General features: G+C 38.4%; 1 protein-coding gene across 1 annotated transcript in view; it reads left to right on the forward strand.

The window, feature by feature from the left end:
* Positions 1–24951, forward strand: part of TMC1 (transmembrane channel like 1) — a 391450-nt gene that overhangs the window by 198542 nt on the left and 167957 nt on the right. The gene's annotated exons all lie outside the window — the stretch shown is intronic.

Raw genomic sequence — 24951 nt, forward strand, 5'->3', positions numbered from 1 at the left:
TACTATTTCAGACTTAAATACTATCTTAGTAGGGAAAGGGGAAAAAGGATATAGGCCTCTCAGGGCAGAGTGAATGATTTTTAGGAAAGTAGAATGGGTCCTTAGAAGAATGTATATGGAAGACATGATAGTTTGTGGCAAAGTTCGTTTAGGCATGGTGTTGACCTCTAGCCTTCTCTCTGGTAGTAAGTCAATCTTCTCTGCCTAATGAAACTCCCAGGGAAGGGATTTATGGCAAGTGAGTTCCTTTTGGAGGATCTGTGTTTAGGCACATAAGGGAAGTTCAGAGAAAGTCTCTACCTGTGTTTGCTGTTTTTCAAGTGCCTTCAGCTCAAAATAGTCAATATACCAAAGTGGCATATTTTGGAGTGGCATGTCCTGAACTTCTACAGTCATATTTTAAGGTGACATATTCTGCTACCTTTCACCTCTGTTACGGATTGAATTGTGTTCTCCGCAAAAGATATGTTGAAATCCTAACCCCCAATACCTCAGAATGTGACCTTATTTGGAAATATGATCTTTATAGAGGCAATAAAGGTAAAATGAGGTCATTAGGCCCTAATCCAATATGACTGGTGTCATTATAAAAAGAAGACATTTGGACACAGAGACAGATTAGCACAGAGGGGAGATGATATGAAGACACACAGGGAGAAGATGGCCATATGACTTAGAATGATGCATCTACAAGCCAAGGAACTGAGGATTGCCGGCAACTACCAGAAGCTAGAAGAGACAAGGAAGCCTCCCCTGCTAGAGCCATCAGAGAAAGCGTGGTTCTGTCAACTCTTTAATTTTGGTCTTTTAGCCTCCAGAACTGTGAGACAATACATTTCTATTGTTCTAAGCCAGTTTTTGGTACTTGTTATGGCAGCCCTAGGAAACTAATACAGCCTTCAAAATACAGTTGCAATGGCTAGATTGGCTACCATTTGTTGATTATTTACAATGTGTATGGTGTGTACCAACACCTAGCTTTCTTTATATTATCTGAATTAATCCTTACAGAAGCCCTGTAAGGATGAGAAAACTGAAGCTTCTGTTGGTCATTGCAAAAGAGCATCAGAAGTTTCCAAGCAAGGAGGAGCCTCAGATATCTCAGAATAAGCAACAGGGAACTGTCACTAGATTTCTCCAGGCAGACAGTGAGGAGCTGGGTACTTACAGGGGGAGTTATTGTCATTCTACCCAGACCCATCCATCGCTCCAATTCACTTAAAAACTGAAAGTGTGTCCTTTGGCTTAAGGGATATGACAGTAGACATGGAGATGATAATGAGCGACCAAACAAATAGGATATTCTCAAACAATCTGCGATTAATTCAAGGTGTTGTGACTCAAGCATCGAGTGCTCCAGTGAAGGAATTGGCTTAAGTAGTTGCTAGGTGTTCCAGCAACCCTGGGCCAAATGCTTCGGGGCTGAATGATTATCAAGAATAAAATACCAGGGCATAGAGCAGAGCCAAGTGGAGAAGGGAAAGCATTCTAAAATGCCAATCTGAGAGGTTGTGAAATGGTAGCAGGGCTGTGAGGGAAGGAAAATGGAGAGTGATGAGTTGTGGATCAGCAAATGATTACAGTGATTCTGGAGCCAGGAGGACTACTCAGGAAGCTAACAAATGTGGGGTCGGCTGCCTTACAACTGCTACACCCAGCTTATTTTGCAGTTTTGACTTAAGTCTTGAAACTGTAAAGCTCATGACATGCAGCCTGGGATAAAAATCGGGAGTTTCAATCAATATCTACTGACATAGTAACTTTGGGGGTCAGAATGTCTTAAATGAGTTTTAGTGGCTCTCAGAAGATAGTGGGAATAGGACATTCTATCTTGGAGACTGTGTCTGCTAGAATGAGGGTGACGCTGGAACCTTGAAAGCGGCAGAACTTTTTCTCAAAATTCAAAGATTTTGGTTGTAATATGAGTAGAAAGATGCTCCAGGTGATGGCTGTATTTTTTCTGGGCTGATCTCTGGTTCATGTATAGATCTTATATTTTAGACCCACAGAATGTCTTTATTTACTAAGTGTCTCTTTTGTACTGGGCTTTATGCCAACTGCTGGGGACACAAAAATGAAAATGTGCTTCTTGCCGTCAGTAAAAGTTAAGTAAATGTCTTGTTTAGAGGCAGACGTTCAAACAATTATAATGTAATGCAAAAATGACTTCTAGAGGTCTGCACATGGTGCTCCAGGAGCTCTGAGTTAGGAAGGACCAGCTCCCTAGTGATGAGGAGTGGGCTGTCAAGCAAGGCTCCACAGAGGAGCTATAATTGTAGGACTGGGGTCCGTGAAATATGTCAGCAGGTGCCAGATTACAAAGACTCTCATGCCAGGCTTAAGGGAGCCATTTAAGTCTTTTAAGTTGTATGGTGACATGATTAAATGTGTTCTTTAGAAAAATCTCTATGGCAGCAGTGTGGAGGATGAAGTGACAAAAATACACACTGCGGCTTACTTTGTTCTAAACGGCACTTTTACCTTTAACTGTGCATACACCTTATTGACTATACTCAAGCCACAAAATGCACAGAGTTGGAAACCCTGCATTGCACTCCTGCACCTACGTTTGTCACTGATTCAGCATATGCCTATGCTCCAATCTTATAGTCATATGATTTTGTTTATGGAGTTTGTTAAGACTAATGAGTAATAAGCTGTGTTCAAATGTATAATTTTGTAATTCTCACCAATACTGTAGGCTCTCTCTTTTGAGTTTTTCCATTGTATCTTTGGCTTTACAAAATACATTAACACAATTTAATAATAGATATCTTGGAACATGGTTGTGTGGCATAAAGGAGTCTGTCTAAGCAAAGTCAAAAATAAGATGGGAAGAGTTATTCTACAGAAATCCTACTGTTCTCAAGCTACTGCTGGATTTCTTTTTTAGTTGTTTGGAAAGAAATAAAACCAAGCATTCTTCTGCATTTAAATAGTCACAAAAAAACAGACGTTCTTAGTGATGAATTATATTAGAACTTACTTCTTTTTTTTATATCCTTATATTCTATAAGCATGGTTCTCATTTCACTGGTTACCAGAATCACCTTCAGGGCTTGTTAAAACAGAGTACTGGGTCCTGCCTCCAGAGTTTCTGATTCAGTAGGTCTGGGATGAGGCCTGGGCATTTGTATTTCTAAGTTCCCAGGTAATGTTGCTGCTGCTAGTCCAGGGACCACACATGAAGAAACATCGATCTGAAATAATAATGGTTAACTTTTATTTGGCACTTTCTATGTTCCAACTGTGTTCTGAATACCTTATTTACCTTAGCTCACTGAATCCTCATGACAGCCTTAAGACTTTCCATTGGTCGAGGATGTCTCCCTTTCTGTATCAGAAAGATAAGTTTGATTCTAAATCACAAGAGAATCCTACCAATGGAGAAGGCACCAACTTAAATCTGCCTAACAAACTTATCCTTGTTTACTGTGCTAATAACCTCCTGTAACTGACCTTTTCTCACCTTTCCTTCTTTGGTCTTTAGGTGAAGATGGTATTTGAGTCAGAATTCTAAGCCACCCTGGAGAGTTACTCATTTTCCCCTGTTTATCTACCACGTGTACATGAGGTATACGTGTTAATAAATTTGTTTGTTTTTCTCTTATTAATCTGTTTTTATATTACAGGAGTCTCAGCTAGAACTCAGAAGAGTAGAGGCAAAATTATTTTTCCTCCTCTACAACATCATAACAAATGAAACTGAGACTTGAGAAAGTAAAGTAACTCAAGTTCACTCAACCAGTAAGAAATGGGTGAGGACTAAATCCAGAATTATACATGCTAGTGAATTGTACTGATTTTCCTGTTGGTGAATTCCTATATCCCAAGTATGCCACACATCCAGAAACTTTGTGACCCTGAGAACATTTTGTTGTTGTGTTTTGTGACTAATATTTCCTTGTTCTGAGATGAACGTTGTTCTTTGTAAAAATACTCAAATTTTTAGGTAGAGACTTACTTCTTCCCCAGTGAACATTTCTGACTAGAGAGAAATTGCCAAACTTGTTGACTCACAACAAAAATAAAGAGCATCTGCTATTTAGCTTATGGCTTTTAGTTTTGGGAGGTGGTAGGAGGAAGACTAGATTGCCACCACTATAGATCATTTCATTTTTATTTTATTCAATGTCATTTACAGTACTGTATATAGAGGTGGTCTTGAGAGCTTTATGGAGATTATTTTTTTAGTAGTACAGATGGCTCTGCTAAATATTTAAGGCATCTTGGCGAACAAGAATATGATCCTGACTCAGGGGAACTTGGTCTTGTAACTCACTTGGTTTCAAGTGCTTTGACCTCTGAACATCTAAAATGGACACATATTTTATTGGCTTATTAACTCATTGCTGGAGCCACTGAAGGCCCGAGCTACAGCTTCATGCCTGACCACAAACCAAGGATTTTTTATTGCTTATTTTACTGGCTCTTTGCCTGTTTTCCTCTCTCTATCCATAACCACGTATGTATAATGTCCAACAAACACTCTCTGTCTCTCTTTTTCTCTCTCACAGACACACACATACATTAACACATCATTTTTCATGGATTTGTTGGGTCAGAAAAATTTCTATGTTCTGAAGCTAAGTATAAAACATTTCCTCTGACCACAGCAATGCCAAGTTCAGTTTTACGGCTGTTATTTTGTTGGAATATAATGGGAGAAAGGGCCATCATCACTTGGTGATAAAGTTTCCTGTAATTATGAAGGAGAAAACATTGATGCCCAATATGCTTTTAATTTTAATGCCAGTATGTCAAAATTGAATACATTTCAAGTATATACAATTCTTCTGCTGATAAGCTCTCATTGTAATCCTGAACATAATTGCAAAAAAGGAGCTATGTACTGAAATTCACCATGAAAATTACCGTAGAAATGAGCCAAGCTGAAACAAGAGTATACCCCCAGGCTCCTGAAAGTTTACAAGGTTTACTAAATATTTTTAATATGGAATGGCTTGCAAGAGCCTCCTCTATTCACTAGCTCAATATCGTCACATTTCTACCCACCATCTAAGGGGAGTTGATCATGGCTAGAAACGTTTCTAAGTGCGAGGTTGCAATTTACCCCCACATTTATCCTGCATTTGTTTATTACTTATTTATTTATTCCTGCATTTATCACATATTCAGCAAAATATTACAAATTTTACTTATTTTTCTTCTTTTTTGCTGTCTCTTTCCACAGCTCTATGAGCAGGGCTTTCCATCTGTTTTGTTTACTACTATATCCTCAAAGCCTGTAACAGTGCCTGACACACACTAGGCATTACATAAGAACTTGGTGAGTTAAATAAGCACTTGTTGAGTGAATGGATAACAAAAAAAATCAGTGAATAGATTAACTGTGTTGGTTTACTATTCATCATCAGAACTGAAAAAGTTTAAAGAACCTCTATTTAGTTATGTTATGGGATAGAGATATTTTTTCCGTCTCAGAGACATTCCTTTTGAGAGGAAAATAGGATATGTGTTTACATGTGCTCTGTCAAATACCTAATAAGTCAGACAGAGAAAGATAAATACTGTATGATATCACTGTATGTAGAATCTAAAAAAGCTGAACTCATGGAAACAGAGAGTAGAATGATGGTTACCAGGGGCTGAGGATGTTGGTCAAAGGGTACAAACTTGCAGTTGGAAGATGAATAAATTCTGGGGATCTAATGCACAACATAGTGACTATAAACACACAAACACACAATGGAGCTACAGCATGAGGTATGGGAAGGGGAGTCACAGAGAGCAAGCATGGATGGGTTGGGTTGGTGTCAGGTAATGAAATAACTTTAACATCAGACCACTGATTTGGGATTTCATTGTGTGGTCACTTAAGGAGGTTTTAAGCAATCAAAATGATGATTTAGGAAGATTAATCTGGTGCAATTGTGAAAAGTAAAATGAGAGGAAGCTTCAGGCTTGGGTTGATTCAAGGTTCAAGTAATATCACCAAGATACATCTCTCATTTGTTTATTTTTGTTGCTTCCATTACTCTAGGAAATGGATGCAAAAAGATATTGCTGTGATTTATGTCAAAGAGTGTTCTGTCTATGTTTTCCTCTAGGAGTTTTATAGTGTATGGTCTTACATTTAGGTTTTTAATCCATTTTGAGTTTATTTTTGTATACGGTGTTAGAGAATGTTCTAACTTCATTCTTTTACATGTAGCTGTCCAGTTTTCCCAGCACCACTTATTGAAGAGACTGTCTTTTCTCCATTGTATATTTTTGCCTCCTTTGTTGTAGGTTAATTGACCATAGGTGCATGGGTTTATTTCTGGGATTTCTATCCTGTTCCATTGATCTATATATTTTTTGTGTGCCAGTACCATGCTGTTTTAATTACTGTAGCTTTGTAGTCTGAAGTCAGGGAGCCTGATTCCTCCAACTCTGTTTTTCTTTCTCCAGGTTGCTTTGGCTATTCAGGGTCTTTTGTGTTTCCATACAACTTTAAAATTTTTTTGTTTTAGTTCTATGAAAAATGCCATTGGTAATTTGATAGGGATTGCATTGAATCTGTAGATTGCCTTGGGTAGTACAGTCATTTTAGCAATATTGATTCTTCCACTCCAAGAACATGATGTATTTTTCCATTTGAATCATCTTCAGTTTCTTTCACCAGTGTCTTATAGTTTTCAGAGTACAGGTCTTTTGCCTCCTTAGGTAGGTTTATTCCTAGGTATTTTATTCTTTTTGATGCAGTGGTAGATGGGATTGCTTCCTTAATTTCTCTTTCTGATCTTTTGTTGTTAGGGTATAGAAATGCAAGAGATTTCTGTGCATTAATTTTGTATCTTACAACTTTACCAGATTCATTGATGAGCTCTAGTAGTTTTCTGTTGGCGTCTTTAGGATTATCTATGTATAGTATCCTGTTGTCTGCGAACAGTGACAGTTTTACTTTTTCTTTTCCAATTTGGATTCCTTTTATTTCTTTTTCTTCTCTGGTTGCTGTGGCTAGGACTTCCAAAACTATGTTGAATAAAAGTGGTGAGAGTGGGCATCCTTGTCTTGTTCCTGATCTTAGAGGAAATGCTTTCAGCTTTTCACTGTTGAGTATGATGTTAGCTGTGGGTTTGTCATATATGGTGCCTATTATGTTGAGGTATGTTCCCTCTATGCCAACTTTCTGGAGAGTTTTTATCATAAATGGATGTTGAATTTTGTCAAAAGCTTTCTGCATCTGTTGAGGTGATCAAATGGTTTTTATTCTTCAATTTGTTAATGTGGTGTATCACACTGATTTGCAGATACTGAAAAACCTTGCACCCTTGGGATACATCCCACTTGATCATGGTATATGATCGTTTAAGCTTAAAAGCTTTTGCATAGCAAAGGAAACCACAAACAAAAGAAAAAGACAACCTACAGAATGGGAGAAAATATTTGCAGTGATGTAACTGACAAGGGATTAATTTCCAAAATATACAAACAGCTCATGCAGCTCAATATCAAAAAAAAAAAAAAAACCCAGACAAAAAATGGGCAGAAGATCTAAGCAGACATTTCTCCAAAGAAGACATACAGATAGCCAGCATCACTAATTATTAGAGGAATGCAAATCAAAACTACAGTGAGGTATCACCTCATACTGGTCAAAATGGCCATCATCCAAAATAAATGCTGGAGAGGGTGTGGAGAGAAAAGAACCCTCCTACACTATTGGTGGAAATGTAAATTGGTACAGACACTATGGAGAACGGTATGGAGGCTCCTCAAAAAAATAAAAATAGAGTTACCATATGATCCAGGGATCCCAATCCTGGGCATATATCCAGAGAAAACTTTAATTCGAAAAGATATGTGCACCCCAGTGTTCATTGCAGCACAATTTACAATAGCCAAGACATGGGTGCAACCTAAATGTCCATCGACTGATGAATGGATAAAGATGTGTACATATATATACAATGGAATATTACTCAGCCTTAAAAAACAATAAAATAATGCCATTTACAGCAACATGGATGGACCTAGAGATTATCATACTAACTGAAGTAAGCCAGACAGAGAAAAACAAATATCATATGATATTGCTTATATGTGGAATCTAAAAGAATTATACAAATGAACTTATTTACAAAATAGAAATAGACTCACAGACATAGAAAACAAACTTATGGTTACCAAAGGGGAAAGGGTGTGGGGGAGGGATAAATTAGGAGTTTGGGATTAACATATATACACTACCATATATAAAATAGATAACCAACAAGGACCTACTGAATAGCACAGGGAACTATACTCAATATTTTGTAATAACCTATATGGGAAAATAATATGAAAAAGAATAGATATACATATATGTATAACTGAATCACTTCACTGTACACCTGAAACTAACACAACATTGTAAACCAGTATACTTCAATTAAAAAAAAAAAAAAGAATATATGGTGCTTTGGAAGCCAGAAGAAGTAAATCAAAATGGAAGGAATAATGGCAAGATCTTTTGATGCAAAGAAGTTAAGGTTGATGAAGTTTTAGGAAAAGGCTATCAGATTTGGTGATTAGGATATTCAGGCAGTTTTAGTTAAGGGCTGAAAGTCATGGGAAGCTGAGCAAGCAGTTAGGCCCCTGTTATCTGATATTATGACATTGTATGGATTCAGTAATCAGGGTATTTAAATTCTTTCTACCAATGTTTAGTAGCTTGAGGACATGAACAGAGAAGGTAGCAGGCAGGAGACGGATGGGGACATGTCTGGTACTTGGGATTTAAGGTTTGAATGGCGGAAATGGGTTTAAGGATTGAAGTTTGTTAGAAAAGACAGCATTGAAATATCTGACTATGGGATTTTGCTTCAGAAAGGAGACAAATGAAGTGAGAAGGCTAGAAAGGGATTTAGGAGACTTTTCAAACTGTGTTCTCTATTTCAACTCGGACCAGTCGGCCAACCTCTGCTGATCTCAATATCTTCCTCCACTAAACATCACAGAAACTTTGCTTTGATCAGTTTCAGTTATTAGGGCTCTATGCTGGGGTTCTTTTCTGTTTGCCCCCCAGGTCTACTTTCCGCCCTCTACATTCTGCTCTGTGACCTGGTAGGCTGGTGAATAAGGACCATATCAGTGGGTTATCTTGCTCTCCTGCTTCTGTTTGGATTTAGCCATTGGGGAACACTGGTCTGAGACTGGAGAAAGGGAGAATGTGAGGGAGGTATTCATTCTTCTGGCTCCCTTCCTATAAGGTCGTTTTGGTCCTTTCCCCTTCAGGCCTAGAGACGGTAATAATGCCCAGCTTTCTTAGCCCTTCGCGATTTCTCTATACTCTGACACACGTTTGAAATTGCCTATATAAATTATTCTGCATATGCTTTACTTTCTCAAATTACCCAAGTTGAAAGTTCCATCTGGACCCTGTCTGACACAATTTTTATGTAAGATTTCATTATAAAAAGTTGTCATCACTAAAAAAATATTTGAAATCAGTAGACTAGTACAGGAGTTGGCAAATTTTTTTCCTAAAGAGCCAGATAGTAAATATTTTTGGTTTTATGGGTTATACAATACCTGTCACCATTCCTCCATTCTGCTCTTTTAGTGAGAAAGCAGCATAGACAATAAGTAAGTGAATGAATATACCTGTGTTTCAATAAAACTTTATTTACAAAGATAGGCAGTGGGTTTTATTTTTGGCCTATGGGCTGTAATTTACTAATCCCTGATCTAGGACAAGCAGTCTTCTGTTGGATGCATGAGACTGATTCTCAATCAGGGAAGATTTTACCCCTTAGGAGATGTTTGGCAATGTCTGTAGACATTATTATTTTTTTTTTTTTTTTTTTTTTTTTTGTGGTACGCGGGCCTCTCACTGTTGTGGCCTCTCCCGTTGCAGAGCACAGGCTCCGGACGCGCAGGCTCAGCGGCCATGGCTCACGGGCCCAGCCGCTCCACGGCATGTGGGATCTTCCCGGACCGGGGCACGAACCCGTGTTCCCTGCATCGGCAGGCGGACTCTCAACTGCTGCGCCACCAGGGAAGCCCGACATTATTATTACTATTTTTTTTTGCGGTACGTGGGCCTCTCACTGTTGTGGCCTCTCCCGTTGCGGAGCACAGGCTCCAGACGCACAGGCTCAGCGGCCATGGCTCACGGGCCCAGCCGCTCCGCGGCATGTGGGATCTTTCCGGACCGGGGCACGAACCTGTGTCCCCTGCATCGGCAGGCGGACTCTCAACCACTGCGCCACCAGGGAAGCCCTCTGTAGACATTTTTGATTAGCACAACTGTAGGAGGGGTATGCTTGGGGAATGTGCCATGAGCTAGTTCTTTTGATTATAATCTTCAGGGGCTCTGTGTTTAAGACTGGCTACCTTAACATTTCAGATGGGGAAGGAGAGGAATTGATAACTCAACATGGGTTATTGTACTGGGAGTTTTAAATGAGCCTATATATCATCCTAAAACTATTGAACCAGAGCAAAATGGCGACATTTGTATTCCCTGAACTGAACTGATATTTCTTTTGACTAATGTCTCCGTTAACTGACAGGGGACCATATCTCACTCCCCACACACCCCACTACTATATCATTAATTAGTGGACAAGTTGAAGAGCAAGGACACACAGAGATCTGTGTCTGGATGACATCATAATTTTGATCAACTGAACAGTCTGGCAGTAGTTTTGAAGAGATGCTTAACTTTTGGAAATCACTTCTGTATTGCAACCAAAGCTATTAAGTTTAAAGGTCCATAAAGATGAGATAAACAGTCCTAAAGACCTTTTGAAATTCATACCCAGTGTGTTAAATGGATTTAATCCCTGTCATTTAAATATGGTGATGTTTTAGCAATGTCCATACACTGGCAAAAATCAGATCATTGACTGCTTAATGGAGGACAAAAATGTGGAGAACAGTGGATGAGATGTTACTTATATATGACTTCTGAGTCATTTTTACAGGGTTTTCAAGGAAATAACTTGACTCTAGTGTACTACAGTGGAAAACAGCTCTATACCTGGGTCCATTCTTTTTAAAATTAATTTTAGAGTTCATTTTTTTCTATTGGATGCTTTTATCATAGTCTAACTTATAGATTGACAATCCTTAAAAGGTCATTTTAGAATAATTCTGACCCTGAATACCAGGGAAAGAAATACAATTGAAACATTAAACCAAATTTAGCCAATGTATCAAATACACAATATAGTCTTAATCCTAGCTAGTATTCATTATTTCCTATGTGCCAGACAATATACTAAACAGTTTTCCTGGATTTACTATTTTAATTCTCCTGGTAAACTAGAGGTATGTGCAATTATTGTCACCCTCATTTACCAGATGAAGAGAACTGGGGCATGAAGAGATTACATAATTGGTTCAAAATCACAAAGTAGCGCTGTTGGAATTTGCACCCAGGCAATTTAATTTCACAGCCTACACTTAACCACTCTCTTACACTGCTTTCCTTTTCTGTATTTTTGTGGTGAATATGATAAGATAATTTTGAAGGCATTATGGTATGTTTGATCTTAATAACCCCGGTAATAAAGCTGTCTGTAATACAAGTAAGCTGTGTGGTCTTGGGAAAATCACATAACTTGCATCAGTAAAGTGAGGAGGTAATACTGAGTGATTTCTAAAATGGCTTTTCTAATCCAACATGGTATTTCCAAGATAGTGTATAATATTTTTTAACCATATCCTTCAATCAAATGGTCATCCTTTAGCATTAAAATATTTGGAGGGCTTCCGTGGTGGTGCAGTGGTTGAGAGTCCGCCTGCCGATGCAGGGGACAGGGAGGGGTTCGTGCCCCGGTCCGGGAAGATCCCACATGCCGCGGAGCAGCTAGGCCCGTGAGCCATGGCTGCTGAGCCTGCGCGTCCGGAGCCTGTTCTCCGCAATGGGAGAGGCCACAACAGTGAGAGGCCCGCATATAGCAAAAAAAAAAAAAATATATATATATATATATATATATATATGTGTGTGTGTGTATGTATATATATATATTTGGAATAGACCTTTCCAAATTTGAAGAAAAATTTCCCAGTCTCTCTTTGACCCCATTGGTTGATGCTTAGATATAATAAGAAACTCCACAGCCAAAAAAGGAAGAATATTGTTTAAGTCTTTACTCTGTCATAAAAGAGATGTTTTGCCAGTATAGAAAATTCACAGAATTTTACATCTGTAAAGCCATGACCTAATCTGGCCCTCTTACATTGCAAATGAGGAAGCTGAAATCCAGAGAGGTTCAGAGACATGTCCAAATTCACAAAGTTACTTCATAGTAGAGCTGGGCTACAATTATCTGGATTCAGATCCCAGGTCTCTTTCAGTGAATCACAACCACTTCTATCTTAATTTCCCCAAGTCATAAAAAACCACTGGCCTGTTTTAGTCTGGGTTGTTTAGTGGAACGGAAAGATCTAGGTTTGAACCTCAGCTTTATTGCATACTAGATGTGAAACGTTGGAGAAAGTTAAAATGAAAATATGTATGTGTGTGTATGTATATATATATGTGTGTGTATATATATATATATATATATATATATGCATATATAATGTCCAGGGTTTATATAAAGTCATCCCTTGTCATCTTTGGAGGATTGGTTCCTGGATACCACCCTGCATCTCCAAAGGATAGCTGTTGAATATAGTGTATTAATGTTGTAAGTCTGTTTGTTTTGAGTTTATGAAGTCTTGTTATTATATAAGAACTATCATTATAAGTAGTTTATATCTCATTTTGTATTACACATTTAAATTAAGCAAAATTAAGTAAAAAAATTAGAGAGATAGAGAATTTTTTTCAAGAACTATTCATACGTTTTCTTCTAGGCATGAAAGTGCTTAATACTCCAGTATGAGGACTCTTTTTAGGTGTTAGAGATTTTCTTAGACCCTCACATGATGGCGGCTGCATGATTCAAATATGTTATCTGCGACAATACCAAATGTTAAAAGACCACTGTGAATTTCAAAGCTTCCAAAATAATTTCATTTATCACACAGGCATTTACATGCATTTTACAAAATGACAGCACATGAAAAGGCTATCCACTGCAGCATGACTTGTAAGAGCAAGAGTGGAAACAACTAAAATGACCACCAATAGAGACTGTGAACTCGTGATGTTATATCCATATAATGAAATATTATGCAGCTGAGAGAGGGCATGAGGACTATTTCTATACACAGCCAGGGGTAATCTTGAGGATAAACTGTTAAGTGAAAAAGCAAGATAGAGGAAACATGACTCATAAACTACCATTTATCCAAGAAGAGTATGCGAGTATGGGTATGTATTTGTACATCTACATATGAACATATGAATATAAATATATATATATGTAAGGTGATGGTTAATTTTGTGTCATCTTGGCTAGGCTATGGTGCCCAGTTGTTTGGTCAAACTGGTCTAAATGTTGCTGTGGAGGTATTTTTTATGTGTGAGTAACATTTAAGTCAATAGACTTTGAGTAAAGTAGATTACCCTTCTAATGTGGGTGGACCTCATTCCATCAGTTGAAGGCCTTAAAAGAAAAGACTGAGGGTTCCCAAAGAAGAAGGAATTTGACCTCAGGACTGCAAAATCAACTCTTAACCTGAATTTCCAGCTTGGTGACTTTCCCTGCAAAGTTTAGACTTGTCACTCTGCACAATTTTGTGAGCCAATTCCTTAAAATCTCTCTCTCTCTCTCACGTCATATATATATCTGAATGGAGATGAAAATGATGAAAAGGATGGGGATAGAACAAGTGAGACTCCTCTGGGTATAGCTTGCTAGTAGATATGACTTTGGAACCAAGTTAATATTTTCTATAATTAAAAAAAGGCAAAATAAAAAGGAACAATTTCTTTAAAAAAAGTAAAAATAAACATATTAACTGTGAATTGAGTTGGTGGCAAAACTACACAAGATAAATTCTTTCAAGTGATTTTAAATCATAGTTATTAGAGTGCCCATCTCTACTGAGATTAAAAACAAAGGTAGGTATTGAGGTGTCCAGGGCAGCACTTCTGCACAGGGCTGTGCACCAAATTGTTGTGTTGCTCGCAGCAGTTCTTCATTGGGAACACTAATCCCATGTGTTAGGTGCGAGGCTTCTGCACACAGCCCACTACAGACAAACAAAACTAGACTAAGTACTAAAGAACAGCTGTGTGTCTGACAGGGTCTTGGTGCTCCGGCCGGGTGCCAGGCCTATGCCTCTGAGGCGAGAGAGCCGAGTTCAGGACATTGGTCCACCAGACACCACCCTGCTCACATAATATCCAACGGCAAAAGGTCTCCCAGAGATCTCCACCTCAACACTAAGACCAAGCTCCACTCGATGACCAGCAAGCTACAGTGCTGGACACCCTATGCCAAACAACTAGCAAGACAGGAACACAACCCCACCCGTTAGCAGACAGGCTGCCTAAAATCATAATAAGGTCACAGACACCCCAAAACACACCACCAGACGCAGTCCTGCTCACCAGAAAGACAAGATCCAGTCTCATCCACCAGAACACAGACACCAGTCCCCTCTACCAGGAAGCCTACACAACCCACTGAACCAACCTTAGCCATGGGGGGCAGACACCAAAACCAACAGGAACTACAAACCTGCAGCCTGTGAAAAGGAGGCCCCAAACACAGTAAGTTAAGCAAAATGAGAAGACAGAGAAACACACAGCAGCTGAAGGAGCAAGGTAAAAACCCACCAGTCTGAACAAATGAAGAGGAAATAGGCAGTTTACCTGAACAAGAATTCAGAGTAATGACAGTAAAGATGATTCAAAATCTTGGAAATAGAATGGAGAAAATACAAGAAACGTTTGACAAGGACCTAGAAGAACTAAAGATGAAACAAGCAGCGATGAACAGCACAATAAATGAAATTAAAAATACTCGAGAAGGGATCAATAGCAGAATAACTGAGGCAGAAGAACGGATAAGTGACCTGGAAGATAAAATAGTGGAAATAACTACTGCAGAGCAGAATAAAGAAAAAAGAATGAAAAGAATTGAAGACAGTCTCAGAGACCACTGGAACAACATTAAACACACCAACATTCAAATTATAGGGGTCCCAGAAGAAGAAGAGAAAAATAAAGGGACTGAGAAAATATTTGAAGAGATTATAGGTGAAAACTTCCCTAATATGGGAAAGGAAATAGTCAATCAAGTCCAGGAAGTGCAGAGAGTCCTATACAGGATAAATCCAAGGAGAAACATGCCAAGGCACATACTAATCAAACGGTCAAAAATTAAATGCAAGGAAAAAATATTAAAAGCAACCAAGGGAAGAACAACACCTTACATACAAGGGAATCCGCATAAGGTTAACAGCTGATCTATCAGCAGAAACTCTCTAAGCCAGAAGGTAGTGGCAGGACATATTTAAAGTGATGAAAGGGAAAAACCTACAACCAAGATTACTCTACCCAGCAAGGATCTTATTCAGATTTGACAGAGAAATTAAAACCTATACAGACAAGCAAAAGTTAAGAGAATTCAGCACCACCAAACCAGTTTTACAACAAATGCTAAAGGAAATTCTCTAGGCAGGAAACACAAGAGAAGGAAAAGACCTACAATAACAAACCCAAAACAATTAAGAAAATGATAGTAGGAACATACATATCGATAATTACCTTAAATGTAAATGGATTAAATGCTCCAACCAAAAGACATAGACGGGCTGAATGGATACAAAAACAAGACCTGTATATATGCTGTCTGCAAGAGACCCACTTCAGACCTAGGGACACATACAGACTGAAAGTGAGGGGATGGAAAAAGATATTCCATGCAAATGGAAATCCAAAGAAAGCTGGAGTAGCAATTCTCATATCAGACAAAATAGACTTTAAAATAAAGACTAGTATGAGAGGCAAAGAAGGACACTACCTAAGGATCAAGGGATCAACCCAAGAAGAAGATATAACAATTGTAAATATTTATGCACCCAACATAGGAGCACCTGAATACATAAGGCAAATGTTAACAGCCATGAGAGGGGAAATCAACAGTAACACAATCATAGTGGGGGACTTTAACACCCCACTTTCACCAATGGACAGATCATCCAAAATGAGAATAAATAAGGAAACACAAGCTTTAAATGATACATTACAGAAGATGGACTTAATTGATATTTTAGGACATTCCATCCAAAAACAACAGATTACACTTTCTTCTCAAGTGCTCATGGAACATTCTTCAGGATAGATCATATCTTGGGTCACAAATGAAGCCTTGGTAAATTTAAGAAAATTGAAATCATATCAAGTATCTTTTCTGACCGCAATCCTATGAGACTAGATATCAGTTACCGGAAAAAATCTCTAAAAAATACAAACACATGGAGGCTAATACACTACTAAATAACCAAGAGATCACTGCAGAAATCAAAGAGGAAATCAAAAAATCCTAGTAACAAATGACAATGAAAACACGATGACCAAAAACCTATGGGATGCAGCAGAAGCGGTTCTAAGAGGGAAGTTTATAGCAATATAATCCTACCTCAAGAAACAAGAAACATCTCAAATAAACAACCTCACCTTACACCTAAAGCAATTAGAGAAAGAAGGATGAAAAAACCCCAAAGTTAGCAGAAGGAAAGAAATCATAAAGATCAGATCAGAAATAAATGAAAAAGAAATGAAGGAAACGATAGCAAAGATCAATAAAACTAAAAGCTGGTTCTTTGAGAAGATAAACAAAATTGATAAACCATTAGCCAGACCCATCAAGAAAAAAAGGGAGAAGACTCAAATCAACAGAATTAGAAATGAAAAAGGAGAAGTAACAACTGACACTGCAGAAATACAAAGGGTCATGAGAGATTAATACAAGCAACTATATTCCAATAAAATGGACAACCTGGAAGAAATGGACACATTCTTAGAAAAGCACAACCTTCCAAGACTGAACCAGGAAGAAATAGAAAATATAAACAGACCAATCACAAGCACTGAAATTGAAACTGGGTTTAAAAATCTTCCAACAAACCAAAGCCCAGGACCAGATGGCTTCAGAGGCAAATTCCATCAAACATTTAGAGAAGAGCTAACACCTATCCTTTTCAAACTCTTCCAAAATATAACAGAGGGAGGAATACTCCCAAACCCATTCTATGAGGCCACCATTACCCTGATACCAAAATCAAACAAAGGTGTCATAAAGAAAGAAAACTACAGGCCAATATCACTGATGAGCATAGATGCAAAACTCCTCAACAAAATACTAGCAAACAGAATCCAACAGCACATTAAAAGGATCATATACCATGATCAAGTGGGGTTTACCCCAGGATTGCAAGGATTCTTCAGTATACTCAAATAAATCAATGTGATATACCAAATTAACAAATTGAAGGAGAAAAACCATATGATCATCTCAGTAGATGCAGAAAAAGCTTTCGACAAAATTCAACACCCATTTATGATAAAAACCCTGCAGAAAGTAGGCACAGAGGGAACTTACCTCAACATCATAAAGGCCGTATATGACAAACCCACAGGCAACATCATTCTCAATGGTGAAAAACTGAAACCATTTCCTCTAAGATCAGGAAGAAGACAAGGTTACCCACTCTCACCACAATTATTCAACATAGTTTTGGAAGTTTTAGCCACAGCAACCAGAGAAGGCAAAGAAATAAAAGGAATCCAAGTTGGAAAAGAAATAAAGCTGTCACTGTTTGCAGATGACATGATACTACACATAGAGGATTCTAAAGATGCTACCAGAAAACTTATGGCTAATCAATAAATTTGGTAAAGTAGCAGGATACAAAATTAATGCATAGAAATCTCTGGCATTCCTATACACTAGTCATGAAATATCTGAAAGAAAAATTAAGGAAACACTCCCATTTACCATTGCAACAAAAAGAATAGAATACCTAGGAATGAGCCTACCTAAGGAGACAAAAGACCTGTATGCAGAAAACTATAAGACACTGATGAAAGAAATTAAAGATGATACAAACAGATGGAGAGATATACCATGTTCTTGGATTGGAAGAATCAACATTGTGAAAATGACTCTACTACCCAAAGCAATCTACAGATTCGGTGCATTCCCTATCAAACTACCAATGGCATTTTTAACAGAACTAGAACAAAATATTTCACAATTTGTATGGAAACACGAGACCCCGAATAGCCAAAGCAATCTTGAGAAAGAAAAATGGAGCTGGAGGATTAAGACTTCCTGACTTCAGACTATACTTTAAAGCTACAGTAATCAAGACAGCATGGTACTGGCACAAAAGCAGAAATACAGATCAATGGAACAGGATAGAAAGCACAGAGATAAACACATGCACATATGGTTACCTTATCTTTGACAAAGGAGGCAAGAATATACAATGGAGAAAAGGCCGCCTCTTCAATAAGTGGTGCTGGGAAAACTGGACAGCTACATGTAAAAGAACGAAATTAGAACACTTCCTAACAACTATACACAAAAATAAACTCAAAATGGATTAAAGACCTAAATGTAAGGCCAGACACTATAAAACTCTTAGAGGAAAACATAGGCAGAACACTCTATGACATAAATCACAGCAAGATCTTTTTGACCCACCTCCTAGAGAAATGGAAATAAAAACAAAAATAAACAAATGGGACCTAATGAAACTTAAACGCTTTTGCACAGCAAAGGAAACCATAAACAAGACCAAAAGACAACCCTCAGAATGGGAGAAAATATTTTCAAATAAAGCAACTGACAAAGGATTAATCTCCAAAATTTACAAGCAGCTCATGCAGTTCCATATCAAAAAAACAAACAACCCAATCCATAACTGGGCAGAAGACCTAAGCAGACATTTCTCCACAGTAGATATACAGATTGCCAACAAACACATGAAAGAATGCTCAACATCACTAATCATTAGAGAAATGCAAATCAAAACTACAATGAGGTAACACCTCACACCAGTCAGAATGACCATCATCCAAAAATGTACAAACAATAAATGCTGGAGAGGGTGTGGAGAAAAGGGAACCCTCTTGCACTGTTGGTGGGAATGTAAATTGCTACAGCCACTATGTTGAACAGTATGGAGCGTCCTTAAAAAACTAAAAATAGAACTACCATATGATTCAGCAATTCCATTACTGGGCATATGCCCTTAGAAAACCATAATTCAAAAAGAGTCCTGTACCACAAAGTTCATTGCAGCTCTATGTACAATAGCCAGGACATGGAAGCAACCTAAGTGTCCATCGACAGACGAATGGGTAAAGAAGATGTGGCACATATATACAATGGAATATTACTCAGCCATAAAAAGAAATGAAATTGAGCTATTTGTAATGAGGTGGAGCCATAAAAAGAAACGAAACTGTTATTTGTAGTGAGGTGGATGGACCTAGAGTCTGTCGTACAGAGTGAAGTAAGTCGGAAAAAGGAAAACAAATACCAAGTGCTAACACATATATATGGAATCTAAAAAAAAAAAAAAGTTATGAAGAACCTAGGGGCAGGACAGGAATAAAGATGCAGATGTAGAGAATGGACTTGAGGACACGGGGATGGGGAAGAGTAAGCTGGGATAAAGTGAGAGAGTGGCATGGACATGTATCCACTACCAAATGTAAAGTAGATAGCTAGTGGGAAGCAGCCACATAACACAGGGAGATCAACTCAGTGCTTTGTGACTACTTAGAGGGATGGGATAGGGAGGGTGGGAGGGAGACGTAAGAGGGAGGAGATATGGGGATATATGTATATGTATAGCTGATTCACTTTGTTATAAATCAGAAACTAACACACCATTGTAAAGCAATTATATTCCAATAAAGGTGTTTAAAAAAAAAAAGAAAAATGGCCAAATTTGGTACAAGTGAATTTATCATGGACTGATGAATAAGTGACTAAAAGATTGACCTCCAAGAATCCCAAGATCTGGTCAGTGTAGCTTACGTTGCACCTCAAGAGGTATTTCGATGTATTGGTATAACTAGCTGGCAATTCACCATTTAGAGAGATTCAACCTTGGAGGGGACTCCTCCCAATTCAGAGTGCCTCACATGGTTCCAAGGAGACTGACACCATCAATCGACAATCCCGATTCAGCCAAGGAAAGCACTTTGACACAAGAGAGATTGTACGAGTGTTTATACCAGGCATAGTAAACTCCTTTTCAGCTGACTCAAAGCATAAAGCAAAAGCATTTGGAGGGGCAACAGAATATATAATCAGCCACAATTTAGGGTAAAAGAAGAGAAATGACCAAGGGAGAACAGGAAAAAAACTTCAGTAGGGAAATTACCTCAAACTTCGATCTTCAAATCAATTGTATTTCAATAAGTTGCAAGTTAGAACATGTTTGTGTTAAAAAGCATAAAAGAACTAGATAGAAGAAAGTGAAAATGCAGTTAAAAACTGAGAGAATAGGAGACCTGTCATATGTTTTTATTCTGGAGTGAGTTGATGGACTCTTTTAGCCAGACTGAGGAGAGCAAAGGGGCTTATCACTGGTGTTCCCTCCTACCCTAACTTTGAATCCAGAAAGCACAACTGGAGAGCTGTTTTTCTGCCCCAACTCAGTGCTCTGTTTTCTCATCTTTTCAGACTTGAGTTCTGCTCTAATTTACTTTGGATGTTGGATGAACTGAGGATGCAATAAAAAACAAAAACAAAGGTTTCACACAAAGAAAACCAATGGTTGCCAGGCACTGGGGGAGAGTGACATGGGGAGTGACTGTTTAATGGTAGGGTCTCTTTTTGGGGTGATGAAAATGTTTTGAAACTAGATAATGGTGATGGTTGCAAAGCATTTGAATGTACTAAGTGCCATAAATTTTACACTTTTTAATGGTTAAAACAGTGTATTTTATGTTAGTGAGTTTTACAGTAAAAAAAAAAAAATTAAGGGCTCAAATGCAGTGCACGGTGGGGAATGATATGGAGAAGAATGGGAGGTGCTGGCATCATGGAGGCCAAAGGGAGGTAGAGAGCGCGGAGCTCCAGGGACTGAGCTAGAATCACTGGGACTTCTGGCTCAGAAATGAGTCCTGATTTTCTTTGGTGAACCCAGTTTTAGTTCTTTCTTAGCACACTTCAGCATCTAATTCAGTTTACCCAAGATTGATACAGAAGTCATAAGTGGGTAACAGTCTAATGTAGGTTGTAGATTTTTTCCCTAGTATCTTTTGTTTTATTTTATCATTTAATTTAATTTATTTTATTTTGTATAAATGTCTTTAGATGGGGCAAGCTTTCTCCAATTTTGTATGTCTTCCATGGATCCCTACTATTTTAAATGATTCCAGTTTCATTTATTTATGATAACATACCTGGTCCATGAAAGCACTTGTGTTTGTACCCCTGATAGTTAAGGAACTTACACATATAAAGCACAATGCTAGAAATATTGATAATTACTCCAATGGGCTTTTGCTTCACGGAGTCTTCTTAAAATGAAGACACATGTAAATGGTTTATTACAAAGTAGGCAAGATAGTCATTTTCCTCATTAGTATAGTGGTGAGTATCCCCGCCTGCCACAGCATAGGCAGGATAAGTGCCCAAATGGTAATAAAAATTAAGTGCATTGGGAACAAAGACAAATGTAAAGAATGTGTAATATCTGATTCCCTTCCACTTTCGCTCATTGCATTGAGATTTTATTGCAGTGAATGCAGTTAAAGACAAATGGTATTTGTTAAGAAACTGGAAAGAAATACCATCAAATCTGTAATTAATAGTCATCAGGGCATAACTTTATTGTAGCACAGTTATAGCTCGGGAATGAGGAGTTGTATTTACATCGTTAATGAAAACAACTTTGACATATATATATATATGGAAAATATATACACTTGGATTCATAGCAGTTTAACAGCAATGCTCTCGGGAAATAAAGCTACTATGTATTGACTCCTCCTGGGTGTTTTATATATGTCATTACTGATCCTCATAACAACCCTGCAAGTTAGTGTATGAGAATCTTGACATTAGTGAGAAGACATTCTAAATGTGTCCGAAGCCCTCAATTTCAAAATGTGGACGTGGACCTTGGCTTTCCTGAATCACATTTTTTTCAAGAATCAGATGTCATTTGTGGAGTCTCATGTTTCATTAAAAATTGTTTTCCAACTATTAGAATCATAGCTTTATCTCTGCTTTGCTAACTATTTTAACAAACAAACAAAAAACCCACAAAATCACCTTAGAGAAAGACTCCACAAAAAAATGAGTGGAGAACAGGAGCTGGCTAAGCTGGGCATTCAGCTAAGATCACTCACTGTGTAAGGATTTGTTCCAACACGTCAGCCTCCTAGAACTGCCCAGAGTGTGCTTGTTCTTCATATATTCATATTCTGCTGGAATGAATATAAATTTGCACAGCTTTATGGAAAAGTTTTATTATTATTATTATTATTATCTATCCAAATTTTTAAATGTTTGAGTCTTTGGACTCAGTAATTTAACCTAAGGAAAATAATAAGATATCCATAAATATTTATGTGAATGTTGATAATAGTTATAATAGTGAAAACTTACAAGGTGACAGTTACCAGTTTATTGTCTCTGAGCTCCAAATTCCCCCTTCTTTGTCTTCCTTTGTGTTGCTCTAGCTAAGTCCTATAAACATTTCTTTTGCCAGCTGGCGGGATATTCATTTCATCAGTAGAGGGCACTGGGTGCAGTAGTTGCAAGAAAACACTTCTCTTCCAGGTTCCAGCCCTCCATATACATTCTGAGCCCCACAGCCATAAGCAGGAGCTTGAGCTGCACCCTCAGGCCATCTCTCCCTATCTGCAGCCACTTGAGAGCAGCTTCAGCTGTCTGCACCCACAAGCAATGCTGGCCACTTCAACAGACACACTCTGGCCCACACACACCAACCAGCAAAGGCAGGTCACTCCTGCAGACCAGCTCCCGCCTACCAGCTCCCGCCTATCCACACCCAGCAGCAGTGATGAGCTGTTTTTACAGATCAGTGCCAGCCTGTGCCCTCAGCCAAGTTTTTTCTTTTTTTGCCACTGCAGGCTGCCTGTGGTAGTGACTCCCTCTTTGAAGAGGTTTGAATCTCAGCCTTGGGGCCCAGAGGGCTTCTCCTAGTCCTTTATTGTCCCTATTCCTCAGGCTAGAGGTAGTACCTGCTTTTTTTTTTTTAATTGGAGCATAGTTGATTAACAATGTCGTGTTAGTTTCAGGTGTACAGCAAAGCGATTCAGTTATACATGTACATTTATCTATTCTTTTTCAAATTCTTTTCCCATTTAGGTTATTACAGTATATTAAGAACATTCCCTGTGCTATACAGTAGGTCCTGTTGGTAATCTGTTTTAAATATAGCAGTGTGTACATGTCAATTCCAAACTCCCAATCTATCCCTCCTTTCAACCCTTCCCCCCTGGTAACTGTAAGTTGATCTCTAAGTCTGTGAGTCTGTTTCTCTTTTATAAATAAGTTCATTTGTATATTTTTCTTAGATTCTGCGTATAAGTGATATCATATGATATTTATTTTTCTCTGTCTGACTTAACTTCACTTAGTATGATAATCTCCAGGTCTATCCATGTTGCTGCAAATGGTACTATTTCATTCTTTCTAATGGCTGAGTGATATTCCTTTGTATATATGTACCACATCTTCTTTATCCATTCATCTGTTGATGGACACTTAGGTTGCTTCCATGTCTTGGCTATTGTAAACAGTGCTGCAATGAACATTGGGGTGCATGTATCCTTTTGAACCATGTTTTTTTCTGGATATAAGCCCAGGAGCGGGATTGCTAGATCATATGGTCGCTCTATTTTTAGTTGCTTAAGGAGCCTCCATACTGTTCTCCATAGTGACTGTACCAATTTACATTCCCACCAACAGTGTAGGAGGGTTCCCTTTTCTTCACACCCAGCATTTTTTTTTTTTTTTTTTCAGTACGAGGGCCTCTCACTGTTGTGGCCTCTCCCGTTGTGGAGCATAGGCTCCGGACGTGCAGGCTCAACGGCCATGGCTCACGGGCCCAGCTCCTCCGCGGCATGTGGGATCTTCCCGGACCGGGGCATGAACCCGTGTCCTCTGCATCAGCAGGCAGACTCTCAACCACTGCGCCACCAGGGAAGCCCCACCATTTATTGTTTGTAGGTTTTTGTAATGATGGCCATTCTGACTGGTATGAGGTGATATCTCATTATAGTTTTGATTTGCATTTCTCTAATAATTAGCAATGTTGAACATCTTTTCATGTGCCTCTTGGCCATCTGTATGTCTTCTCTGGAGAAATGTCTATTTAGGTCTTCTGCCTTTTTTTTTTTTTTTTTTTGCGGTACGTGGGCCTCTCACTGTTGTGGCCTCTCCCGTTGCGGAGCACAGGCTCCGGACGCGCAGGCTCAGTGGCCATGGCTCACGGGCCCAGCCGCTCCGTGGCATGTGGGATTTTCCTGGACCGGGGCATGAACCTCTGTCCCCTGCATTGGCAGGCGGACTCCTAACCACTGCGCCACCAGGGAAGCCCCTGCCCATTTTTTGATTGGGTTGTTGTTGTTGTTTTTTTTTTTATATTGAGCTGCATGAGCTGTTTGTAAATTTTGAAGACTAATCCTTTGTAGGCCACGACGTTTGCAAATATTTTCTCCCATTCTGTGGGCTGTCTTTTTGTTTTGTTTATGGTTTCCTTTGCTCTGCAAAAGCTTTTGAGTTTAATTAGGTCCCATTTCTTTATTTTTGTTTTTATTTTGTTTATTTTATTATTTTTCTTTATTTTGTTCCTGGTAGGCTTTGACTGAAGGGCACTGACAACTCCCAATATTATTCCATTTTATGGATGTATCCTCATTTATTTAACTAATCCTTTATTGTTGAGCTTTTAAGTTCTATATCAGACAAGGTCCAGTTGGGAGACAGAAACCATGACAGTTATTTGAACAGGGAAAAATTAATAACCCCCCAAAATAACTACTAAAAGAGGTAAAAGTGGGCTTTAAGAGATCCAAGTATCACAAATTAAAAGAGCAGGTAATTTAAAGTT

This window comes from Mesoplodon mirus, assembly GCF_964341445.2.
Source record: "Mesoplodon mirus genome assembly, chromosome: 1".
Classification (NCBI taxonomy): domain Eukaryota; kingdom Metazoa; phylum Chordata; class Mammalia; order Artiodactyla; family Ziphiidae; genus Mesoplodon; species Mesoplodon mirus.